The following is a 22793-nucleotide window of genomic DNA, read 5'->3' as shown; positions in this document are numbered from 1 at the left end:
ATGGGCCTTGCAAATTAGCACCCCGGCGGCCTGAAATACATATCTTTCCAAGGACATGCAGGCTCCTGATCCGACAGGTGATGTGGGCAAACAAGCCCCCAGGGCAGCTGCAATCTCAGCTCTTTGTGGCTGCAGTCATAGTCTATCCCAGCCGGGATGATGAGGAAAACAGAGAGCTTGGAGAGGGAATCCGGAGGCTGGGGGAGGAAATGGAGCAGAAAACGACCCTGTGTGAGAGCAGCGAGGGGCTGATGAGCGGCAGCAGTGGCAGGGAGTGCCTGGCAGCCTCTGGAGGGAACTGATGCTGCACTGGCACAGCACGGTTCCTCTCTCCCTTGAGGGAACCTGGCCAGACACTCCAGGGCACGTCTGTGGCACACACATCTCCTTGCACAATCAAAACTATGGATCTCTGGCTCCTGATGCAGCTTGTCTGAGTGTCTGGCTCTGGGCTGCATATTCAGAGAGGCTGGAGGTGCTGCAATCATGCTGGGCAGAAGGGGGATGCCTTGGTTTTGGGGAAATTAAGCCAACAGCCAGTGGACTGCCAGTGGGGCTCCAGCTTGTCCAATGCAAACATGGCCAGAAAGGTGGAACATCCCTGCAATAACTGGGAGAAGAGTGTCAGGAGAGCAATGGAGAAATATGTGTGGCTGAACACGAGGGGGAGCTCAGGCCAGAGCGTGCAGGGAAGCACAGAGCAGAAAGCAGAACCTACAGCTCACCCTCTCTCTCCATCCCTCCTTTTCTGCCTTCTCTCCTTCTCTGTCTATCCATCCCACCCCACCATGTACATAATCTTCCTTGCTGTCACCTTCCCACACCAGCAGAAGATGTGCTGCAGCTCCATCAAACTTCCAGAGCAAGAAGCTGGTCGAGCACCCAGGGGACATGTCTGAGCTGCCCCAGATGGATGAAACTCTGCACAGCAAGGGGGGAACCCCTTGCATGGAGCTGGACATGTGGCTGGGCATGCATCCAAATCAGAGCTGAAAATGTGCCTGCAAATTGTTCTGAGCCTCAAACGAGGAGATGGATGTCTGGAATTCTCCTCCTTGTCCACACAGTCTCCTGCAAGAGGCACAGGGTGACACCTCCCTGTCAACACACTTCCGTCTCTGGATTTCACTGCACAGACCATAAAGGACAGGATGAAAGCAAGCTCAGAACCTGGAGCAGGCTCATCAGCTTAGATCAGAAGTGTCCAAAAAGGCCTTGGGAGCAAGCTGAGCTGGTGACCAAGACATGAACTTTGCCAGAGACCCCTGTGTAGCATCACAGACTGGAGCTGGACTCCTTCCTGACCGATCCCGTGCCCAGGGCACAACTTGCTGCATCTCCCGGGTTACTCCAGTCCAGGGAAGCTGTACTTTGCGATCACACAGCTCTGTCTGCCGCTCCCACTCGCCCTGCCAAGTTTCAGTCATGCAGGATGTGATTTGGAGAGACAGCTCTGAACTCGGCAGGAGAGGCAGGAGTTTGGGTGCAGTGTACCCAGCGCTCCCGAGGCACTCTGGAGCCGCGGAACAGATCCTGCGTGCCAGCCACCAGTGCGTGCTTCTCCAACTGGGAACATGCTCTGGGGCAAAGGGCAAGGGGCAGCCTTTCAGAGCTACCACACATTCCAGGATGCTGCTGTTTTATGCACCAGCATCTCCCTCCAGGAGGTTTGACCACAGCTCACCGGGGAGAGCGCAACAACTTCCACCTTTCTCCAAAAGTGCAGGGCTGAGCTCTCAGGAATTCCAGCCACCCAGAGCCAGTGCATTTCATTTACAGCCATAAAGAGTGACCAGAGCCACCATCAGTAAATCCATGGTCTAGTTGCCACTCTAAGGACATGCTGAGAGCTCTTCCGAGAAATCCCTGCAGTTTTAATACCTGGAATGCCAAAAAAGGGATGTGGTGATGCTGGCTACTCCTGCCACCCCCTCGTGTGCACCTACAGAGCAGAGAGACAGAGGACTGGGCCAAGGCACACGGAAATCATTTTCTGCTGGCAAAGCTGCCGACTCAAGGAGAAACATAAAACCCTCGATGAAGGGCTTGTCTAGTTTATTATAACATCGGCTTTAATTTATGCGCCTGCCTTTTATGATTGTTCTCTATCGCTGTTCCTGGGGCTTATTTATAGAGGGCCATTAGCACAGAGAGCAGGCCCTGATGAGGGAGCATTTGCAGGCTGCTGGGGGACCAGGATATAAACTGAGCTGAGGAGGAGGCAGCGAGCTCTCGCATGGGGCTGCCGGAGTCCTCTCCCCGAAAGCTGAGAAGGATAATTTGATCTCAGAGAGTGATACAACTTCATTTCACGTGGCTGTCTCTGGGCAGGCTGCAGCCTCCTTCACATGCACTTTGCTGAATTCCTTAGTCCCCAACAAACTCAGCAGTGAGCGGAGGGGAAGTAGAGAGCTTTGGATCCAACTGTCCACACCAAGCACAAAGACGGGGAAAAGCCTCCCCAAGGGTGTGAAAGAGATGCCAGGGTGAGGAGACAGAATCACAGAACGGTTTCTTTTGGAAGGGATTTATAGATCATCTCATTCCAACCCCCCCACCATGGGCAGGGACATCTTCCACTATCCCAGGCTGCTCCAAGCCCTGCCCAACCCAGCCTTGGACACTTCCAGAGATCCAGGGTCAGCCACAGCTTCTCTGAGCACCTTGTGCCAGGCCCTCCCCGTCCTCACAGGGAGGAATTCCTCCCCAATATCCCCTCTAACCCTGCACTCTGGCAGCTTAAAGCCATTCCCACTTGCTCTGTCACTACAACACCCTTATATAAAACACCCCTCTCCACCAGGGGGTCCCTCTCCAACTGCACAGTGTCCAGGCAGTGCATCACAGGATGATGCACTCATCCCCATCCGGGCATCCCAGCCTTGTGCCCATCTCATCTCCTTCCACCGAGAAGCAAAACACTTTGAAAGCTTGTGCAAACACCCCACGGTACACAAACAAACTTCACAAATTATTCCTATTTACAAACATCACTCTCCAATCTCCAACACAACTCAGACAAGCAATCCTACGCTGGTAATTAAAACCACAGGCACCAAAATGATGGGTTAATTAAAGGTCCAACCCACCCCCAAAACACACCGATGTGCAGGGAAAAATGCAGTGGTTCAAACCCCAGCAAAGCGGGTAGGTGGTTCTGTTGGCAGAGAGAGGCGATGGAAAATGAATTTGTATGATCAAAACCTTCCCGTACAGTTCGCAGGTAATTTGCGACGAGAACAAAAGCTTTAAATTCATCCACTAAATTATTCACTACAAATCGTCCTCTCGGCTCCACGCTCGTGTCCTTCAAGCTGTTCTAGGTGGTGATTGCGTCCCCTCGGTGCGCGGGGAGGCCTCGGGGAAGCGGCTGCAGGAAAGACGGAGCCGCCGATCCGACACTGGCAGTTTGATTTACAGAGAGAACTGGGGAGAGGAGACAGCAGCCCTCAGGAAAAAAGAAACTTCAAGCTCTAACCATCCCATCAAGGGGCTTTCTGCCTTCTTTATGTGGCGGATTTTTTTTGCTCTCTTTCGTTTTCCGCAACAAGCTCCCGCTGCAGGCACAATAGATGATGCTAAATTATTTTGGAATATGCTGAGAATGCCCTGCTTGGCCAAGCGAAGCCTCATAAATCATTCCTCTTCTTCCACTCCCTTTCCTATTCCTGATCTCTCTTTCAGGCAGTACAATGCCAGCTTGCTGGGGTGCCCATTGCCCAGTGGGCACTGCCGAGAGCAACTGGAGCTATTCCTGCTGTCCAGGGGATAGGACCATGCAGCTGGGACAGGCTGGAGCCACTGGAGCTGCTCAGCTCTCTACACACCAGCAAATCAGCTCTGGAGCCCACCTGAGTGCAAGGCAGCCCCACAGCAGCCTGCAGTGGTCACAATTCCATGTACTGCTGGGAAGGGATGGAAAATTTTCATTTATGTCTTGGATGTTCAAACATCACCCCCGATGGAGCTGTGATTAGGACTGAGCTCGTCTCTTGTCACCAGCACAAGGTCCCCTCCAAAGCAGGGGAGATGCTGGTGAAGGACCTGGCAGGGCAGTGTGCCACAAGTGGTGTGGAGAAGAGGGAGAAAAGGAAAGCGGGGGAGAGGAAAGCCCTGCATGGAGGGGATGTGGAATGCAGTCAGCATTTGTGCTGTAGCTGGAGTGGCTGCATGGCCCAGGGCTGTCAGCCTGGCTCCTTGCACCACAACTGAAATCACACTTTTCACTAAAAATCCCAGAGCAGAGATACCTTAGTCAAAGGCAGAGGCCCCTCCAGCTGAACTGAGGGGAGGAAAAGCACTTTGGACCAGGAACCACAGCGCGGCAAAAGCACAGTCATTTTCTAATACCTGAAGTGACATTTTCCGAGTCCCTCACACTCAGCTGTGACACTGACAATGTCATAATAGGGGTATGAGTGCTGTGCATCTCTGTGCTGGCCTGGTACCCATCACTCAGGAATGATGGAGAGGCGGCAGGTTTGGGAAGCTGCTGACAAGAAGAAGCAGTGAGCAGTTCTGTTTGCAGCCCTGGGCAAAGATTACACTCCATTCCCTCCCCAGCTCAGAAAAAAGTGAAATGCCATCTTCCATGGCAGTGAGCTGGCCTGGGAGGACTCAGCCAGGCATTTTGGGGGGGCTGGCAGGATGAGGCAGAGTCCCCTGAGGTCACCCCAGCTAGGAGGGAGCCCTGTTATCCACCAGTGTTTGGTGCACCCAGAGCTGCAGGATGAGGCTCAGGGTACCAGAGGCAGAGCTGGGGTCCCCCAGCCCTCAGCACCACCCCATCACTCCTTCCACCTTCCCACCCACAGACACAAGTGGGGTTTAGCTTGGCTTTTATCATCACTGCCCTTCTGCCCTCCCCAGGAAAACGCTACAAACACCAAGTGCAATGAGAGCCTCCTCAGCCACCCCTGCCTCTCCAGAGCCTGAGCTTTATGACTCTGTAGCCATTTCTCACTCGCTGTGTTTTGCACAGACCAGATGTGATGCTCATCCTGAACAGCTGAATTTCAGGCCCCTTGGTTATTCCTTAGATGGAGCTGCTATTTTAGACAAGACAGACGCAAAACAAAAACAAAACCTAAAACAGAAGCAGAGGGGAAAAAGCCCTCTGAGCATCACAATGGTGACAAAAATCCATAGTGAGACATTTGTCTTTGGTTTTTAACCCGGAGGAAGGTGAAAAAGCCAAGTGGAGCTGCAGATATTCCGGGACCATGTGCCCCAGCAACCCTGTGGGGCTGGATGGGAGCTGCTGGAGAGCAGGGAGATGCCAAGAACTCTGCCAACACAGGGACCAGGGCTGGGGATAACCCTGTGGACAGGGGGAGTCACTCACGGGACTAGAGCATCACCACCTCTCCTATGCCAACCCCTTGTCTGGGAAAACCAGGCAGCCACAAACACATGGCTTCCCTCCAGGGCTTTTCCCAGCATGTTTGGATCACCCAGCTGCAATTCCCACCTTTTCCATCAGGACCTCTGCTGGAGTCAAAGTCCCTTCAAGCCAGCCCACCCACACCAGTGAGGCCCAAGGTACCCAATATTTCATCCCCAGCATCCCAGAAGGGCTGAGGAAAATGCGGACACACTCCATAAAGCCACCATTAGAGATCCCCTGATGGAGATGAATTATAATTTGCAAATGATTAAAACACAATTAACGGTGGTAGGGAGGTACTCGAGGCTCTGCAAAGGAGCTGTACAAATGAGGAGTTATCAGGACCTTCGGTGTCCTAAGCACCTGTCAATTCTTGGTTGAAACAAGTGCATTAGCCTCGTCCAATATCCATCTAACCTTTCCACTCTCCCTTGCTCTGTTTCCCTGGCAACCAGTTAAAAGTGCTGGAAAAAGGCACAGCTGCTTTCAGAAAAAAGAAAAGGAAGAGGGGAAAAAAAGGCAGTGTGTTCTTTTAAAGCACGTGTGCTCGTCACTCTTTTCCCCCTCTCTCTCTGTCTCTCCTTTAAGTGTCTGTGTTTTCCCTGCCCAGCTCAGCTCCAACTCTGAGACCTCAACACGAGCTGCCAGGCTCAGAGGGCAATGAGCAGGGTGGGGATGGCTCTGCCATCCTGCTCTCCCTGGGGATGGCCAAATGAACCACGAGCCACTGCAGAAAACCACTTGGGACTGCAGAGAGATGGAGGAGAGCAAACCCAGGAGTGGGCTCGCCATGGGAAGCTGTGGAAAGAGGAGATGCTGTCCCAAACCAGCTGTTCCTGGGGCAGGGAAGCTGAGTGTGCCCCCATGGTGTGCTCCCTGCTGTGTCACAGCAGAGCCACACACGACCTGCACAGCTCTCTGGAGCGGTACAAGCTGAACACTCCGTATTTCATGGTGCTCCCTGTCAGTCTCTGAGCAAAACAGCAGTTTAACAAAGATCAAGACTTGAGGCTGTCACTAAACCCTGCTCTGCTGCCTGCTAAACAGGGTTATTTTTCCTTTCTTGCCTTTTCTCCCTGCTCCTGCCTGCCTGGGCAGAGCCACGCTGATGAGTGTGGCATTTGTCCTGACACCTTTGGGAACTCAGTTCTGAAGGGTAGAAGGAAAATAGCAGTGAGAGGAGCCATCACAAACGCTGGAGTGGGGAGGATGGTGCTCAAAGCCTGTCACTGCCACGCTCTCCTGTCTCCACAAGCAAATGCCAGAGAGGGGCTGGAAGCACATCCTCTTCCCCAGGGACAATTCAGCACCCAGAGCAGCCTGCTCTGGCTGAGGAGAATGGGGGGGGAGAGGGAAAGGTTTTCCAGGTGCTTCGGGAGCTGTCACGAAGGATGGAGCTGGGAATGCAGTTGGAGGGAAGAGCAGTGAAGGTGGGATGGGGATGGCTCAGCAGCCTCTGATGAACCCTGTGGTTCTTCATGGCGCTGTTCAGGCAGGGAAGGTACAACACCAAAGCTGTTCCATCCTGGAGAGCGCTAGGAATCTCTAGGGGAGGAGCCTTGTGGTGCTCCATTTCCAGGACTGACCATGAATTTTCCTCCAGACCAGAGGGGCTCCAGGGGAACAAAGCCCCTGGGATGGCCCCACAGCCAATCAAGCCTCATTCCTCTGCTGCTCAGTGAACAGCTCCATCCACACGTGGATTTGCTGCTCCATGTCCCAGCCTGGCTCCTGGCACACACAGGAATTGCTGATAGCCCTGTATCCTTTATCCTCTCCCTGCCCTGCATCTCCAGGAGCAGGAGCTGAGGAACACCCCCACAGCAGCATCCTGCTTACATGGGGGACAAGGAGCAGAAAGGGGTGGCAGCAGCGTGGGGAAGAGCTTGATTGTGTTAATTAATTGCCTGGTTTGAAGAGCCACTGCCACTTTGCACTCAGCATCTTAAACAGAGGGAGGGGAAAAAGAAACAACCTATTAAACAACACACATGGGGGAAAGAAACCAAAACAAAGGAAAAAATCACCCTAATCTAATGTTTTGCAAACACTGGGCACCCAAACAGCTGATCTTTGTCAGGAACCTTAGTTCCAAGAACCACTTAGAGGCTTTCATCAACACATTATAATATTAATCAAGACTCATAATGCAGAGTGATTTGCATGCCAACAAATATATTTACACTGTAAATTGTTTGTTGAGAAGCCTCAGAGAAATATGCAATTCACTGCTATTGAACTTGGGTAGCAGGGAAAAAAAAAAATAAAAGTATCAAATCCCTGTAGAGTTGGTTCCTTCTGGTTTTGGCAACACGACTCATTAGCATGCACTCATACTTCCATGTGGGTTTTTGCTCACAGCCATTTAGATCCCAGCAGCTAGAGGTGGAAAAGCTTAGCAAGGTCCTCACAGTTAAATCCAGGTCACTGTTTTCTCCACAGAGGAGACTCAGCCTCTGGTAAACTTGTGCAGCAAGAGCCAGGGAGTCAAAGCACAGCAGCTGTCACCCATGGGTGACTCTGGGTGACCCTCAGAGTGATCCCAGGTTATTTATGCAGCTCTGTTGTGAAAGCCAGAGTGACCCCAGAGAAGTCCTGCTGCCACAGAGGGAAGGATGGCCAAGCACAGGGAGCTGAGCACCTGGAGAGGCAGTGGCTGAGCTCCCAGTGCCACATCCCCCAGCTCAAGTCAGCCAAAAAGCCTGAGGATGCTTGGACTTGATCTTAGACACCTTTTCCAACCACAATGACTCCATGATTCCATGATGTCCTGCTGCAGAGGACCACGGCAGCAGGCAGGATGTGACTGCTCACTCCTGGGACCTCCCACACATCCCTGCCAACAGGGAACACTGCTCAGAGAGACTGCTCAGTCCAGACCCCGGGATTCAGGGCTTTCACCCACCCTGACAAGCCCTTACAGACTCCAGGGCGCTGTGTGGAGAGGCCAAGAGGAGCAGTTATCCTTTTTATCTGCACAGGTTCACAACTCAACCTCTTTCTACAGCGCGGAGCAGGAGGACAAGACGGAAAGCAACACCACTGGCCTTTTCCAACCTAAATGATTCCATGACTCCAAGAGCATTCAGATGGTTTGCACGCTGCTGCCACGCTTCTCATGCCAAGGGATGTTCCCCTCCTTTCTTTTCCCCCTGGCAGCCCTGCTCCTTCCCCTGCGGTGTCCTGCCGTGTCTGTGCCAGCTGTAAATGAGCGCCTGCTGCGCCTCCCATCCCGGCTCTCCCCTCCCCGCCTGCCTGGGGCTCTGGGGCTGGAAAGGATGATTAGCAAAGGTGTTAGAGGAGAATTAAAGGGAGTATTCTGTGGTGCCTCTCTAAGCTGCTGAAGAGCGGATTAGCAGGAGGCATTGATCTCCTGGTTCAGAGACCTTCTAAAGAGCGAGGCAGAAAAATACTGGGAGGGAGGAGGAGGGAAGTTAATTAACACTTCCAGGGTAGCGAGCCCTCCATGTGGAGCTGGTATTAATAGGCTGGATAGAAGATGCCCTGGTCAGAGTAAGCGGTGTTTGTTCATCCAGTGGGTTTCCTTGTGTGGTGACTGGGAAGGAGCTGGGAGACAGGACTAAGGAAGAGGAGATTACAGAATCCTAGAAAATACAGAAATCACAGAATCCCAGAATGGTTTGGGTTGGAAATGACCTTAAAACTCATCTCATTCCAACTTCCCTGCTGTGGGAAGGGACACTTTTCTCTAAACCAGGTTGCTCAGAGCTCAATGCAACCCAGCCTTGAACAGTTCTGGGCATGGGGCATCCACAACTTTTCTGATGGCAACCTGATGGCACAGAGCAGCAGAGAACCCTGTCTCAGGTCACTGCTGTCCCCGTGGAGCTGGGACAGGACCAAAGGCTGCTCTCACACAGCCACCCCTGGCCACAGCTCTGTCTTTGCTCTGCTTTTTTATGGGAAGTCTGAAGCTCTCCTGCATCCTGGCTAGTTATCCTGCCCCCAGCTAGCAGCTATTTTGGGATGAGACCACATTGCTGCTTCCAAACCTGCCACACCACCCCCATGACAAGCAGGGAACTGATCTGAAAGTCCAGGAATCATTTTCAGCGGAGCAGTGAAAAGCACAGGAATAAACTTTGTGGGTCCGTCAGGTGGTTTGATCTGTTTGCATTTAATACTCAGTTTCTCCACGTGTGTGCAGTGCAAGTCCCTAATCCCTGCTCAGTAATTACCAACATTAGAGGGCTGGAGCTCAGTCCTACCCATCCGTGCTCGCTAATGCCTGCACAAGCATTTCCCTAACCCTCGCCGTGCCATGACATTAAGGACAAGCAGATGCCTTCAAGCTCTCTGTTCACAATGATTGCCCTACAAAAACATCAGGGAAGGAGAAAGAGCTTGGTTGGGGGCGAAGGGGCATTTTATTTGATAAAATCATAAAGAGCAGTGCATCCTGCAGAGGAAGAATCTCCGAGACATAAATGTCAGGTTTATGAACAATTGAGCTGCTCCGTGCTTGCCCGAAATTGCTCTTTAAGGTCAGCGCTGTAAGTGCTCCCTTGGGAAATGGAGTGTGGGACAAGAGCCAAGCAGGGAATGGTGGCTGTCCTGTCACCAAAGTGGGGCAGAGACACAGCACTGGGGTGAGGAGCCATGGCCCTGAGGTGTGGCTGCCCACACGATGCAAGACACCCACTCACACTGCCTTTTTGGGAAAAGCCTCGGGAACAGGAGCATCGCTGCCTCCAGCTCACTGCCTGCCAAACCCGGTGCTGACACCCCAAGGAAGCATCGACTCCCTCTCAGAGATTCAGATTTATCTGAGCAGCCACAGCACTTGGATTGGTTGTGCCAAGATGCTGCACTTCACTTTGGAATTAAAGTGATAAGATGCAGACAGACCCTCTTCCAGGGGTCCCTCCTGCTCTGAGAGTGCTCCCTCCATGGAAATGAGGGTTATTTTAGCAGAATTTGGTAAAGGAAGGCTGTGAGTCCACAGGGGAACAAGGAAAAGCCCCAGACTATTTGAGAAGACAACAAGCTGAGCATGCTCCAGATGAATCTAAATCTCAAGGAAAGACCAAGCAGATGTGGTTTATCCAGCTTAGCAGCTGGGCTGGCTGAGGGCCGAGGGGGCTGGAGGCAGCAGAGGGGTGAGCCATCAATGACACCAAGAGGCCACTTCACACTGATCCAGGGATGAGAAATGCTGGCAGGAGCAGTAAATGCTCACCTTCGGGTGCCAAAATGACATGACACCCAATTTCACAGCTGCACATGCAGGGTCTCCTGGCTTTCCCCAAAACAGGCAGGGTAACAGAAGACTGAGCCTGGAGCCACAGAACCCAGGATGCCTCTGCTCCTCCTGCCTACCTGCCAGGGGACCCACAGGGCTCTGGAAAGCAGCTCAGGGCATAAATCAGAGCAGGGTGGAGCTGGGGAGCTGCTCTCACAAAGGTTACAACAAACAGCCTTGAGAGGAAGCAGGAAGGGTGAACTAACACAAGGTGTTTTATATTCCTCCGGGTTGTTACGACAGGGACCTTGATGGGCCATATGGTCTTGTCTTGACCCTTAAATCATCTTATGCCCTTCTAACAGCAGCCATCGCTGCTGCTGGCTTCCATTCCTTGTTATTCTTGGCACTGGGAGGCCAGGAACGCGAGGCAGCTCAAGCCCATAATGAGATGCATCAGATGGAGACCATCTGGAAGGAGCATCCAACTTTAACCTTGAGGGCTACTTGGAAAAGGACCTTCAGCCAGCAAAAGTCGCCTTCCTACCAACAAACAGCCCTCTCTCAACCTCTCCCCACAATGTTCCAGGGTCTTGGGAGCCGTCAGCCTCCAAAGAGCTCAGCACTGAGCCTCCTGCACTTGCTGCCTACAGGATGGGCTGTCCATCTGCTCCCTGCCAAGGCACCGTGTCCTCGTGTGGTGGGAGAGCGGTCGAGCGGGGCTGCAGGCACTCGGGGGAAGCGGGACAGCCGACTGCCAGGTGGGGCACGGCCGGAATAAATCAATTATCCAACGTTTATCATCTGGAAAGGCAGGAGGGGACTCGGAGGAAGCTCCAGCTCCGATTGGGAAGCTGCAGGGGACAGCTCTATCCGCTGGCGTTTTGGACTTTCCTCGCCATTCCCCTCACCCTGTGCTCCCAATCTCCACTCACTAACAGCCAATACTTTGCATTTCCAGATTCACATCTACTTAAGGAGCAGTGACAGATAATGCTGACAAATCTTGCCTGGCCATGCGGAAGGAGATCAACTTTGCCATTAGCAGAAAAAAAGCATTTTCTAAACAACTCAGAGGCTTCTGCCTTTCCATCTCAGTTAGAAAAGAAACACACAAAGATGGGGGGAAACTTAATACCTTATTTACTTATTAACCTTACTTTACTTATTACCCTTAATAACCCAAGTTTCTGTGATGAGAACCTGCTCCAGGTGGATCGAAACATTTCCCATCAATGTGGACTTGCTTCTGGGGTGGAAAAGCTGGAAGGATTTTCACCAGTAGCCTTAGGACCCCAATTTCATGGAGCAAAGTCCCGAAACACCTCTAAGCCTGTACTGAAAGCCAGAAAAATCTGTTACTTCAACCATTTGTTGAAGTGCTTCGCTCAATTGTGCCTTTGTTCTTTCCATTTTTTTAATTAAGATTGAAAGGCCGAGGCTGTAAAAAGAGGCATCGGGAAGCTGCATCAAGGGAACAGGGAAAGTTCATTTGAATGGAAATTGAGAAGCCAAATCCTTGGAAAGGCTTTCAAAAGCCACCTTAAACGACTTTCTTTGTTCTCTGGCAGGTTAAACACCTCATTGGAACTGGGATATCTGTCTTGAAATGCCTCTGCACATCTCCCCAAAGGCTGTTCTCCATAGCTTGGCTGCACATGGATGTGTTTTTTTAGGAAAGAGCTTGTGCAAGGGCCAAACATGAGCAGGATGCAAGAGGAGAGCAGGAGGGAGTGTTGTGTCTGTGCTGCCTTGCTAAAATCCAGGGCTTCTCTGACAAAGAACCCTCTAACAGCCCAAGTACATCCCCACAGCCTGACCCAGACGCTGCCTGAGATTATTTGAGAGAGATCAGGCAAATCGTTTCATATCAAACATCCCCCTGAGACACACTGAGGAAAAAGATTCATTAATAAAAAAATCCAAACGAGCAGCACTTAGGCAGAGAGAGGCTGGGATGGAAATAGCAGCCCCAAAGGGCTTTGGGAGGGCAAGCTTTCCTTCACACCGAGGGTGACCGGAGGGGACAGCTGAGCTGTGCCAGCTGCACAGGCAGCTCTGTCCATGGCAAACGTTATCAGCTCCACACTGAAGGATTTATTCCCAGCCACAGACTGTGCTGTCCAGCCAGGCTGGCTGGCATGGATCATCCACACACCCCACCCTAATTTAGCATCCATCCATCCATCCATCCATCCATCCATCCATCCATCCATCCATCCATGTCACCGAAGCGGATACCAGTGGTTAGAGGCCCTAGGGCAGGATCGGGCTCATGGGATGCACATCTCTAGGAGAAACCCAGCAGAGAAGATCCTGAGAGGTAACACAGATGCTTCTCACAACTTCTACAAACTTCAGTTCTCCAGTCAGGGCTGGACAGCAAACAACACCAGGGCACTCTCAGATGACTTTGTGCCCACCCCTGGGGCTCACATAATTTTAATTTCCTATTTTTTTCTATATAAATCTCTCAGATGCTGTGCCCAACGACCCCAGTTGACTTACTGGGGAAGGAAAGCCTCTCCCTGTACAACCATCTATCCCATATTTGTCCACTAAAGATGATTTAAACTTTTCTCCAGTGTTCCTGGTGCTGGACATCAGAAGAGGCACAGCACCAGCCATCATGGACAGCTGAGAGAGAAGCAGTTTTGGCAAGACACCACTCGTTAAGTGAAGAATTAATTGGTGGGGTGGAGGGATGAGACAGGATGAAAGAGACAACTTTGGTGGAAACCCCCAACTCCCAATCCAGCATCTCCACTGACAAAGCCACCTCTTGGTGCTCTTCAGGCCAAAGAAGGGTTGTGAAGCTCCTCACACATGTTCTCCAACCCAACAAAGACTCCTGGAGCAGCACAGAAGAGCTGGGATTCCTCAGCCTTTTCCATTTCTCTGTCAGCATCCTGATCCCTTCAGCAGGATGAAGGTTCCTCCGCTGGGCGCGGGATGAGGTGCTGATAACAGGGAGCCACACAGGGAGCGTGCGAGCCACCCCGCTGTGTTATTAATACATGAACTTTGCCACCGCCCTCCCACGCTGCCTGCTGATTTTTATACCATATTGCATAATTAATCTGTCAACATTCTGTGACGAGGTATAAATATTAATAATACGATCACACAGTTGGCTGTTCCTTTTAAAATTCAAACTTGGCGAAGATAAATCGCGCACTTAATCTTAGCAAGCTTTGAAGAGTGTATTAAAAAGGGAGAAAAAAATAATAAGGGGGAAAAAAAAAAAAAGGATACATTTGATTTTGCAACAGGATTGCCTGATTTTACCTGGGTTTATCTTTCCCTGACTCTCTGCCTCTCCCCTTTCTGCACATGTGAGGGTGATAGTAGCATTTGCTCAAATATTTGCGTGCAAGTACCAAAACAGGGTGGTGAGGGGAGCACACACACAAGCTGTGCCCAGGTCAGGGTTAGGCCTTCCTTCACACATTCAGCTGGGGAAAAAAAAATCAAAAAACAAGAATGACTTTAAAAATGCCATCAAGCACTGTTTGAAGGGTAAAGAAGAGGGGAAGAGTGCATCCTCACAGAGTTCTGAGCTGCTTTTAGTGCCACCCCAAAGAGCTGGACACTACAGCAGAGGTTCCCAGTTGAGCCAACAGGAATGGGAAGCTTAAAGCACCACCCACTTCACAAATGCCTTTAAAAACACAACTCAAGAGGCCCCAGCACTGCTCAGCACTGCAGACACGAGTTCTCCAAGGCAGCACACAGAGTTTCTGAGCTCTCTGCCACATGTACAACCCTCCCAGACCCATCCCTTGACAGAGGATGCTCAGGCTGAGGAAAGCCTGTGCAGAGCTGGCAGCTGAGATCTCTGAGCACCTCCCAGTGCCTCTGTGACTCCCCAGACTTGTCTCTGATAAACTCCACTAAACCTTTGCAGAAACAACTTTCCTGTTTGTTCTGGGCTCCAAGACCTCAGTAATGCTCTCTGCCTTCCCTGCTGCAGCCTCACTATTCCAAGACTTCAACACCCTGTACTTGCCACACATTGTTCATCTCCAGTTGAGATGTTACCTCTTCCCGTGCTTGCTCTGCCTCCCAAGACGAAAAAAGCACCGTCTGCTCATGATGTAACACCTCGTGCACCATGGGAATTCAGCCTTTTCCATGCCCATTTAGTCCCAGCTCATGTGCTTTTTCTAAGCCTGCTTTTGTTTCTGAAAGAGGAAGACGGGGAGGAAAAAAATCCTCACACCACCCACCTCCCTAATACAAATAAAGAACGGTGATGGCAAACTCTTCCCTCAATACTCCAGTCACTTTGTTTTACAGAGTACTGAAATGAAAGGGATACTTTAGATTAAAAGATTTGTTTAATGGTCTGATTAATTCATTCCAAACAGACAGAGACTGTTCTGAGGATCTCTGTTAGCTCTTAACCTTTCCAGCTTGGGGTTTTTTTGTGTATAAGCGAGGATGTGTTTTAATTTAATATTCAGCGCCTGCTGCGCTCTCTCTGGGCTGGATCACATGGCTTTTCTTCTGCACATGGTGAAGGGACCAAATGCTTCTTAAAATATACAGAGAGGAGCTGGTAAACAAGGAGGGCAAAAGTGGGAGGGCTCACCTGGCGGCCCACACACACCACAGGCAATTACCCCATTCACCCTGGTTCAGTTCACAAAATTAATTAGCACTGAACGCTGCTGGTCCATATTATTTATGAGCTAATGAGCAGGAGAAGCTGCAAATCCAAAGGCAAGCGCACCAGGTGGCCAGAGGCAAGCTTCCAGCCCTCAGGGAGGGAGAGGTTCCCAGCCCATGGTCCCAACAAGAAGCTTTGCCAAGCCAGGACTGGAGCTGGGAATTTGAGTGTGGAGGTTATGGGGTGGAGAGCTCACCTGTGGGATGGCAAGGCATGAGGGGAAACTGATCCTGTTCCTTGGTTTTTGGAGACCTGAACCAAAGAGCAAGGGGTCTGGACAGTGTCCTGTGCCCTGCCTTCATGGGCTCTGTAGAGCAGCTACACCTGTACCCTGCAGGTCACCTGGCCCTGGCCACCACCGTGCCCGTGTGCCCTCAGTGCACAAAGGGCAACATGGCCAGGACCACCCTTCACACAGGCACAGTGTCCTGCGCCTCCCAATGTCCCTGGTGCCTTCTGCTCCTCCAAGGAGGCCTGAGGAACGGCCATCATCAGGCATGGGCAGCCCTGGGTGACAGATGGGTTGTGGGATTGGCACATGGGATAGAGGTGACAGAGCTTCAGCTCCCAGCTGGCAAAGGCCATCTCTCCAATGGCTGTCACTGTCACGCTGGAATTCAGGAGGCCTATCATGTTATACCTGCCCCCTGCAGGATTTACACGGTTTCCCTCTCCCTCTGTCCTCTCTAGCTGTGAAGACAGATTCGTTCTCTGATTGAAACACAGCTCCACTCTGCCAGAGGGAGAAGGGACAGTGACAAACAGGTGCAGGAAGCATTCCCACCAAACCCCAGATCAAACACCACACTCTGTCCTCGCTGCCACCACAACTCTTGTCCCTGGCTGGGTCCTCACAGCGTGGCATCAACCCTGAGGAAAGACACTCTCAGCAAAGCGTGGGGGAGATGGTCCCCAGGCACTGCTCAGGCACCAGGCTGGGAGAAGTGGAGGCAGCATTTCATTTCTGCCTGACGCGCTATCGCTTACGCGGGATCGCAGCTCTGCTCTTGCCTTCTCTCAGCCCCCTCCTCTACGGCTGCGGAGAAATAACACCGCTCGCTTCAAGTGAGGCAGAAAGTTCAGCACCGGCATCTGCTAAGAGTACTCCAGTCTAGTGCTCATCTCTCACGCGATTCTCCAACCACCAGCTGCTCCCAGAGGGCTGGGGTGGCTTAGGAGAGGCTCCATTAACATAAAAGGGATGATTTTGGGTTGCATGGACAACCTCCAAGGCAGAGGGTCACAAGTGCCACTCCTCTTTCAGCCCAGGCTCAGAGCTCCCACAAACACAACGTTATTCCCATGTTCAGCCTCATGTGTGTTCAGGCAATTAATCTCATCTGACTGATCTCTGTTTGCCTGTTTGACTGACAACATATCCCCCCACAATACCAATTCCAACAACCACAAATGAAACAAAACCCAAAAAAAAAATCATCTCTCCAGCCAGAACATCATTTTACTTTATTCGCCTGTTTATTATTTTTCACCCCATATGCTCACAATTATTCTTGTTTCCATTTTGCTGCTTAACAAGCAGAGGGGAGGGGGAAATCACATTCTCGAGTTTTTCCCTCTATCTGCCTTTCCCCCTTTTTTTAGCACAGAACAGATGTTTCCCACGTCAGTGTCTCTCTTGACAAAGACAGTCTTTTTCTGGTGGGAAAAAGATACTCCAAAGGAAATTTTCCTCCAAGCTCTACTCCCAAATCTTTTCAGGTTTCCCAGGGCTCTTCCAGTGGCTCCAGTTAGAGCACAGGACTGAGCATGTCCTCAGGTTATCCCAGCACACCGGGAGCAGCCACCCAACCTTAACCTTGCTCATGACCTTCAGGGCAGTTTATACAAAAATAGGACAATAAAGGGGACTGCCATTAATGGGAATAACTAGCTTTCATTATCATCAACTGCAGCTGTCCCATGAGGGAAAAGGAGTCCAGAATTAAAGACATTTCAGAAATTTAGGCTGGATAGATGGAAAAAAATTCTTTACAATGAGGGTGGGGAGGCCCTGGCACAGGTTTCCCAGAGAAGCTGTGGCTGCCCCATCCCTGGAAGTGTCCAAGGCCAGGCTGGAAGAGACTTGGAGCAGCCTGGGACAGTGGAAGATGTCCCTGCCCATGGAAGGGGGTGGAACAAGATTTGATTTAAAATCCTTTCCAACCCAAACCATTCTGATTCTATAATATGGCACTAATAGGAGGAACTCACTCACCTAAAACCTGATACATAAAACCACCCCTAGACTGCAGCGAAGGCACAGATCAGCACCAATGGCTCTGACATGGGACAAGGAGAAAGGAGGCCCCCACAGATGCCTTCAAAGAGGCATCACAGTCAAAACAGTTCAATCCCAGGGCTTGGTGCCAGGACCTCTGGCTATTTTTTGGCTCCTTGTTATTTACAGTTCTTGTTTTCTCACCCTGCCTCAATTGACTTGTATGAAAAATGGGGATGATAATGGCCAGCTAACAGTGGCAATCTTTGAAATACTGGCTCTGCTAAAACAGATGAGCTGTCTCAGCTTACAGAAGCGACCCTGTGAGCATCACCAGAGATGGAGTTCTCTTTTCCTAGCATGAACAATAAATCACCAGCTCATCTCTGCTCTGGGATAGTCAGAGAATCGGGGTAGCAGTCGACGAGGTGTGCTTTGGCAAATCCCCCCACAAGCATCAGCTACTGAATATTGCAGCACTGAGAGAGGGAGGAGAGGACTGGGGCTCGCTCTGCCTCTTCCAGCTTCCCCATGTGAAGAGAAGATGTGCTTGAAGAGAAAAGCAAATAAACCTCTTGCTGCAGAAAAAGGCTGAAGAAGTACAACCTCTATCTATGTGGGGCCTTCAAAACTCCCATCTGCTTTTTCTTGAGCCAGTGGAACAAACTGGTTTCACAAGTGTGGAAATATGGCCAGGACTCAAGGAAGTCTACAAGAAAGATGGAGAGACTTTTACAAGAGCACAGAGTGACAGGACAAAGGGAAATGGCTTCACACCGACAGAGAGTAGGTTTAGATTAGATATAGGGGGAAAAAAATTCTTCCCTGTGAGGTTGGTGAGGTCCTGGCACAGGTTTCCCAGAGAAGTTATGAAAGTCCACACATCCCTGGAATTTCAAGGCCAGGTTGCACACGACTTGCAGCAGCCTGGGATAGAGGAAGATGTCCCTGCCTATTGCAGGGGGTTGGAACTTGATCTTTGATATCCTTTCCAATCCAGGCTATTCTATGATTTTATGACTCCATGTTCGGCCAAGAGTCCCAGACATGAACTCCAGGAACATTTTCATGCACGGAGCAAACCCAATGCCCACATGCCCCAGCACATTCCCACCCCATGCCCAGTCTGCATCTCCCCAGAAGCTGCCGCGATCACTGCTGGCACCAGCCTTCCCCAGGACGAGATAATGTGCATTATTTGCTAAAATAAGTTTGACATTAATGAGCAGGAGTCTCGCTGGCAAAGGCTCACACTGTGCAGCAGATGTGGTGCGGGCTCACGGCTCCTTCCCTCCCTGCCGGGGATGGGAGGAAGAGCTGGAGTCACGGAGCTGGTGTAACGCGGCCAAGAACACTGCGTCAAGAGGGACTGTCACCACCAGTGCCAAGCTAAGACATCCTCCCAGCAGCAGCCTGGATGCTTTTTAAAGAGGCAGGATGAGAAAGAGACAGATGTCACCCCTGACAGACAGAGTAAAGGCAGGGGATGGCTGGCACCGGGGCTCTGCTCCCCAGGAAATGCCGATATGGGACACGGTCATTTGACTTCCTCCAGAAAGTGGGCAGTGAGTGATCGAAGCATTCGTCTGAAAGCGCTTGTTCCCTCCAGAACATCAGCTTCAGATTCAAGCCAGGCAGCTCAATTCCTCATCTTCTGTGCTCAATAAACCCTGGTCCATAAAATTTATTGCCTGCTTCTAGATGACAACTGCAGGAAAAAAAAACAACCCCATGCTGTAGTCGTGTCTCGTGTAGACAGCCTTTACAGATGGCATCACCATGGCTGATTTACATGAGACAAGAGGCAGGACACACCTGAGTCCTGGGAGAAATCCCATACATGGTCAGCAACAAACATGTTCTCCTTGGCCCCGTCCTCTCTGAGCAGTGTCCCTCTCCACAGGTCAGCCACAGCATCCTGGAGAAAGCTCCAGGGCATCCAGGGACTCAGGAGAACTGGAGCTCACTCACAGGCACCTGCACCAGTGTGTGCATCACTATGGAACCCACATCCTCCTGCCCCTGTGTGGGAAACATACACAACAGGCAGACAGAAGGCACAGGGGGGACAGCCATGGCAGGAAAGCTCTCTCTGAGCCCAGGAATGTTGCAGTAGGACCTGCTGCTCCTGTTCCTATGCTGAGTGTGGCAAGGAGTTCAGTCCTCCTGCGTTACACACTTCAAAATCCAAGAGTGGCTGGTCAGCCCTAGTGCTTTCTCCACAGCTCAGGAAGGGCAGGTATGAGACAGAATAAAACCAAGCATCCACTGACCCTAAGAAAAGGGCAAGGATTCAAGTTAATTGGAGTATCTGTGGTGCAGGACAAGGCTTGGACAGGTCTGGACTGCCTGGGAGAGGAGCAGGGAGCAAAACCATAAGGGTTGGGGAAGGTCAGCACTGAAGCATGCAGGACTGATATCCTGGGAGACACAATCCCTCTGCTCTCATCCCCACCAAACTCACTGAGGCCATGGCAGCGAGGGCTGTGTGAGCAGAGCAATGTCTCTGCCATGCCCTGCCCTCCTGTAAAAGCTTCACTGACAACAGGGGAGAGACACTGCAACAGCAAAGTTCAGAGCAGGTGAGGACCCAAACCACACAGCAGTCTCTGTGAGGCTGGGTGGAATTCAGGGTGGGAGTGACCTCCTGAATCCTCCTCCATGGCACAGGGGCTAAGAGGCTGCTAGAGTGGGGAATAAGCAGGAGGAGGGGAAAAAAAGCCATGGTGAATGGAGTGGAAAGATTTCTGAAGGAGCCACGTTTGTCACATTAAAGTGAGTGAAAGGCAGTGCAGGCGCTTCCCTGCCTGTCAAGTGTGTTTGTCTCTGGTCCTGGGAATTTTCATTATTCATTATTCGCCTGGCATGGATAGCAACAGGAGCACGAGGTTCTGTCTAATCCCCACCTGATAATGCATTTCTGATAAGCGTGACGGAGCCAACGCCACTGACCGGATTCACATTTCCAGCGGATAAAATGCCATTTACAGTTGGCAGGCACTGAAAATTCAGATTGGGGAGATAAGAGGAAGTGTGGGCAATGGGTCCCAAGGGCACGAGGGATGAGCAGTGATGTGGGCTTGGGGACAGAGGTGACATCCACACTGCTGCCTTGCCATCTGTGGCAAAGATGAATGCAAGTATTTAATATTGCAGATGACCCAAGAAAGGACAAATAAGCACAGGATGAGTTTTGGGTAGACTTGTCCCATCCAACCTGAGTCTTCCCTCTATAATACAGAATTTGAGAAAGCAGAGGCCAAAATTAACCCCCTGGAGACAAAATTCAGAGCTCTAGAAGTGCATAGTGCTTGGAGAGACAGCTAATTCAGCACTGCCTGGGGTCCATGTCCACCAGCAATTATCATGCCTCAGATCAACCTCATTGACTCCAATCCTACCACAGTACAAAGTTACAGCAATGGGCCATTAATATTTATCAGACTTCATACGAGGAAAAATGGCTTGTATGATTCGTTCTGTGTAATTTATGTCATGTATTTTAACAGTGGGTCATGGCAGAAGCCAGATAACAATAACCTTGTCAACCAGCAGGATTTATAGCCTGGTTAAAATACATAGAGAGGTACCTGTATTATTGCAATCATAAGTATTTCAAGTGTAAACACTCTAAAGAAGAGAGATACTGGGAGAGGGGATATTGCCAGAGGGCAAAAACTGTGGCTATTTGTGAGAGAGAGAGAATTTAGGTCACGTACATATATGAAAGATGTTCTTGATGCCAAGATCTACAGGGCAGTGCAAGAATCTCCCAGGAGGAAGGAGAAGATGCTCCATTGTTTTCAACATTTGAAAGTAGACTGGATGGAGAACTAAATATTACATATGGTGGAGAGGAGCTCACGCTTTCACGGGGAGAGACTAAAATACAACCCGCTGTGAAAAGTGGCAATGGGGACATGGCACAGCCTTTCCATCCTACTCCACAAAGCAGCTCCCCACACATATCCAGAGCTGGGGCTGCTGATTTTGGGTGACACAGAGAAGTTTGTAATGCTTTCTGCTCCTGGCAGCCATGCAGAGTCAGCCAGGAAGGAGGGAGTGGAGCCTTCCCCGACTGCCGTGTGCTGAGCAGGGTTATCATCATCCAAGTACTGCAACCCCACAAGAGACAAGGAGGCTGGACATGAACGAGGACAGTATTTCACCTAGCTTGACTTTTAGATCCCAGCCTGAGCCAGTAGAAAATCTTTTACTCCTCATTAGGAGTCAAGAAGCAAATCTACTAAGGCTCCAAGAAGATGGCACGTGGATATTGGATTCACTGTCCCTGGCAGATGGGGAACATGCTCAGAGAGCCCCAGACTGAATTGCTGCTGTTGGTCACAACACCATGGCATGTCCAAACATCTCAGCCTGGAGCCAAGAGACACACAGGGATTTACACTCAGCCAGGCTCCAGCTTTGCTGTGCCTATCCCTGATGACCTCTCAGGATCCAGATCAGATGGCAAGGAGCAGCTTCTCCAGGAAAAGGGGAGATGAAGACCGGCTGGCCCCAGAAGACAAGAGCATCCCCGCAGTCTTGGCAGCACGAGAGGCACAGCGTAGCTCCCTCCACACAGATCATAACTTTGCAACAGCAGCTCTTTAACAGCTTCCCTCGCTAACAAGCTGCTCTTGTTTTCATGTTTTGGAATGGCTTAATCCTGTATATGATAACATCCCCAACAAGCGAGTGCATTAAACTGTGACAGCTTTTCACTGACCTAAGCAATTGCATTGTGAAAACGCCATTAGCGTCTCTCTCTTCTTCATCTAATCCCCCCTTCCCCCCCTCCACCTCTCCCCTGGCCAGTAAGAGCTATGCTCAACACCACTATTAAATTACCCTTAGAAATACGCTCCTCAAAGAAAATCAATGCACATGTGTTTTAACACTTGTCACAAATAGATCAACCGGGCAATCAAACATACATCATTCCACCCAAGGTTTAAATAAATACCAGCACCACGTGTTGATGGTGCATTCCCACGGCTGGAGCACCTCTGGGCTGCTGCTGTGCCCGACACTGGGCTCTGCTCCATCTAAATCTCCTCTAACAGGGGTGCTGCCCACTACTGAAGAGGCAGAAGGATCCAACCCCATCACACCAAAGCTCATTGCACCTGCTTTTCCAGCAATCCTCATGTACCTCCAGTGAAATCTGGGAGAGTGGAACAGGCAGCGCTGTCCATGGCAGCATCAGGCTGTGCAGAGGCTGCTGCACAGGCTCGCTTGGCTTGTTTTTCAAACCCTTCTGCTCATTCCCTTCCTGCCACTGTTATTTACTGCTCTGGGTGCCAGTGGGACG

General features: G+C 50.9%; 1 protein-coding gene across 5 annotated transcripts in view; it reads right to left on the bottom strand.

Annotated features, from left to right (window-relative positions):
• OPCML (opioid binding protein/cell adhesion molecule like) overlaps window positions 1–22793 on the bottom strand; it is a 293093-nt gene that overhangs the window by 34350 nt on the left and 235950 nt on the right. The window lies entirely within an intron of this gene.

Source organism: Parus major, chromosome 24 (genome assembly GCF_001522545.3).
Source record: "Parus major isolate Abel chromosome 24, Parus_major1.1, whole genome shotgun sequence".
Classification (NCBI taxonomy): domain Eukaryota; kingdom Metazoa; phylum Chordata; class Aves; order Passeriformes; family Paridae; genus Parus; species Parus major.
The sequence above is the reverse complement of the archived record's forward strand: the minus strand, read 5'-3'. Positions and strand labels throughout refer to the sequence as shown.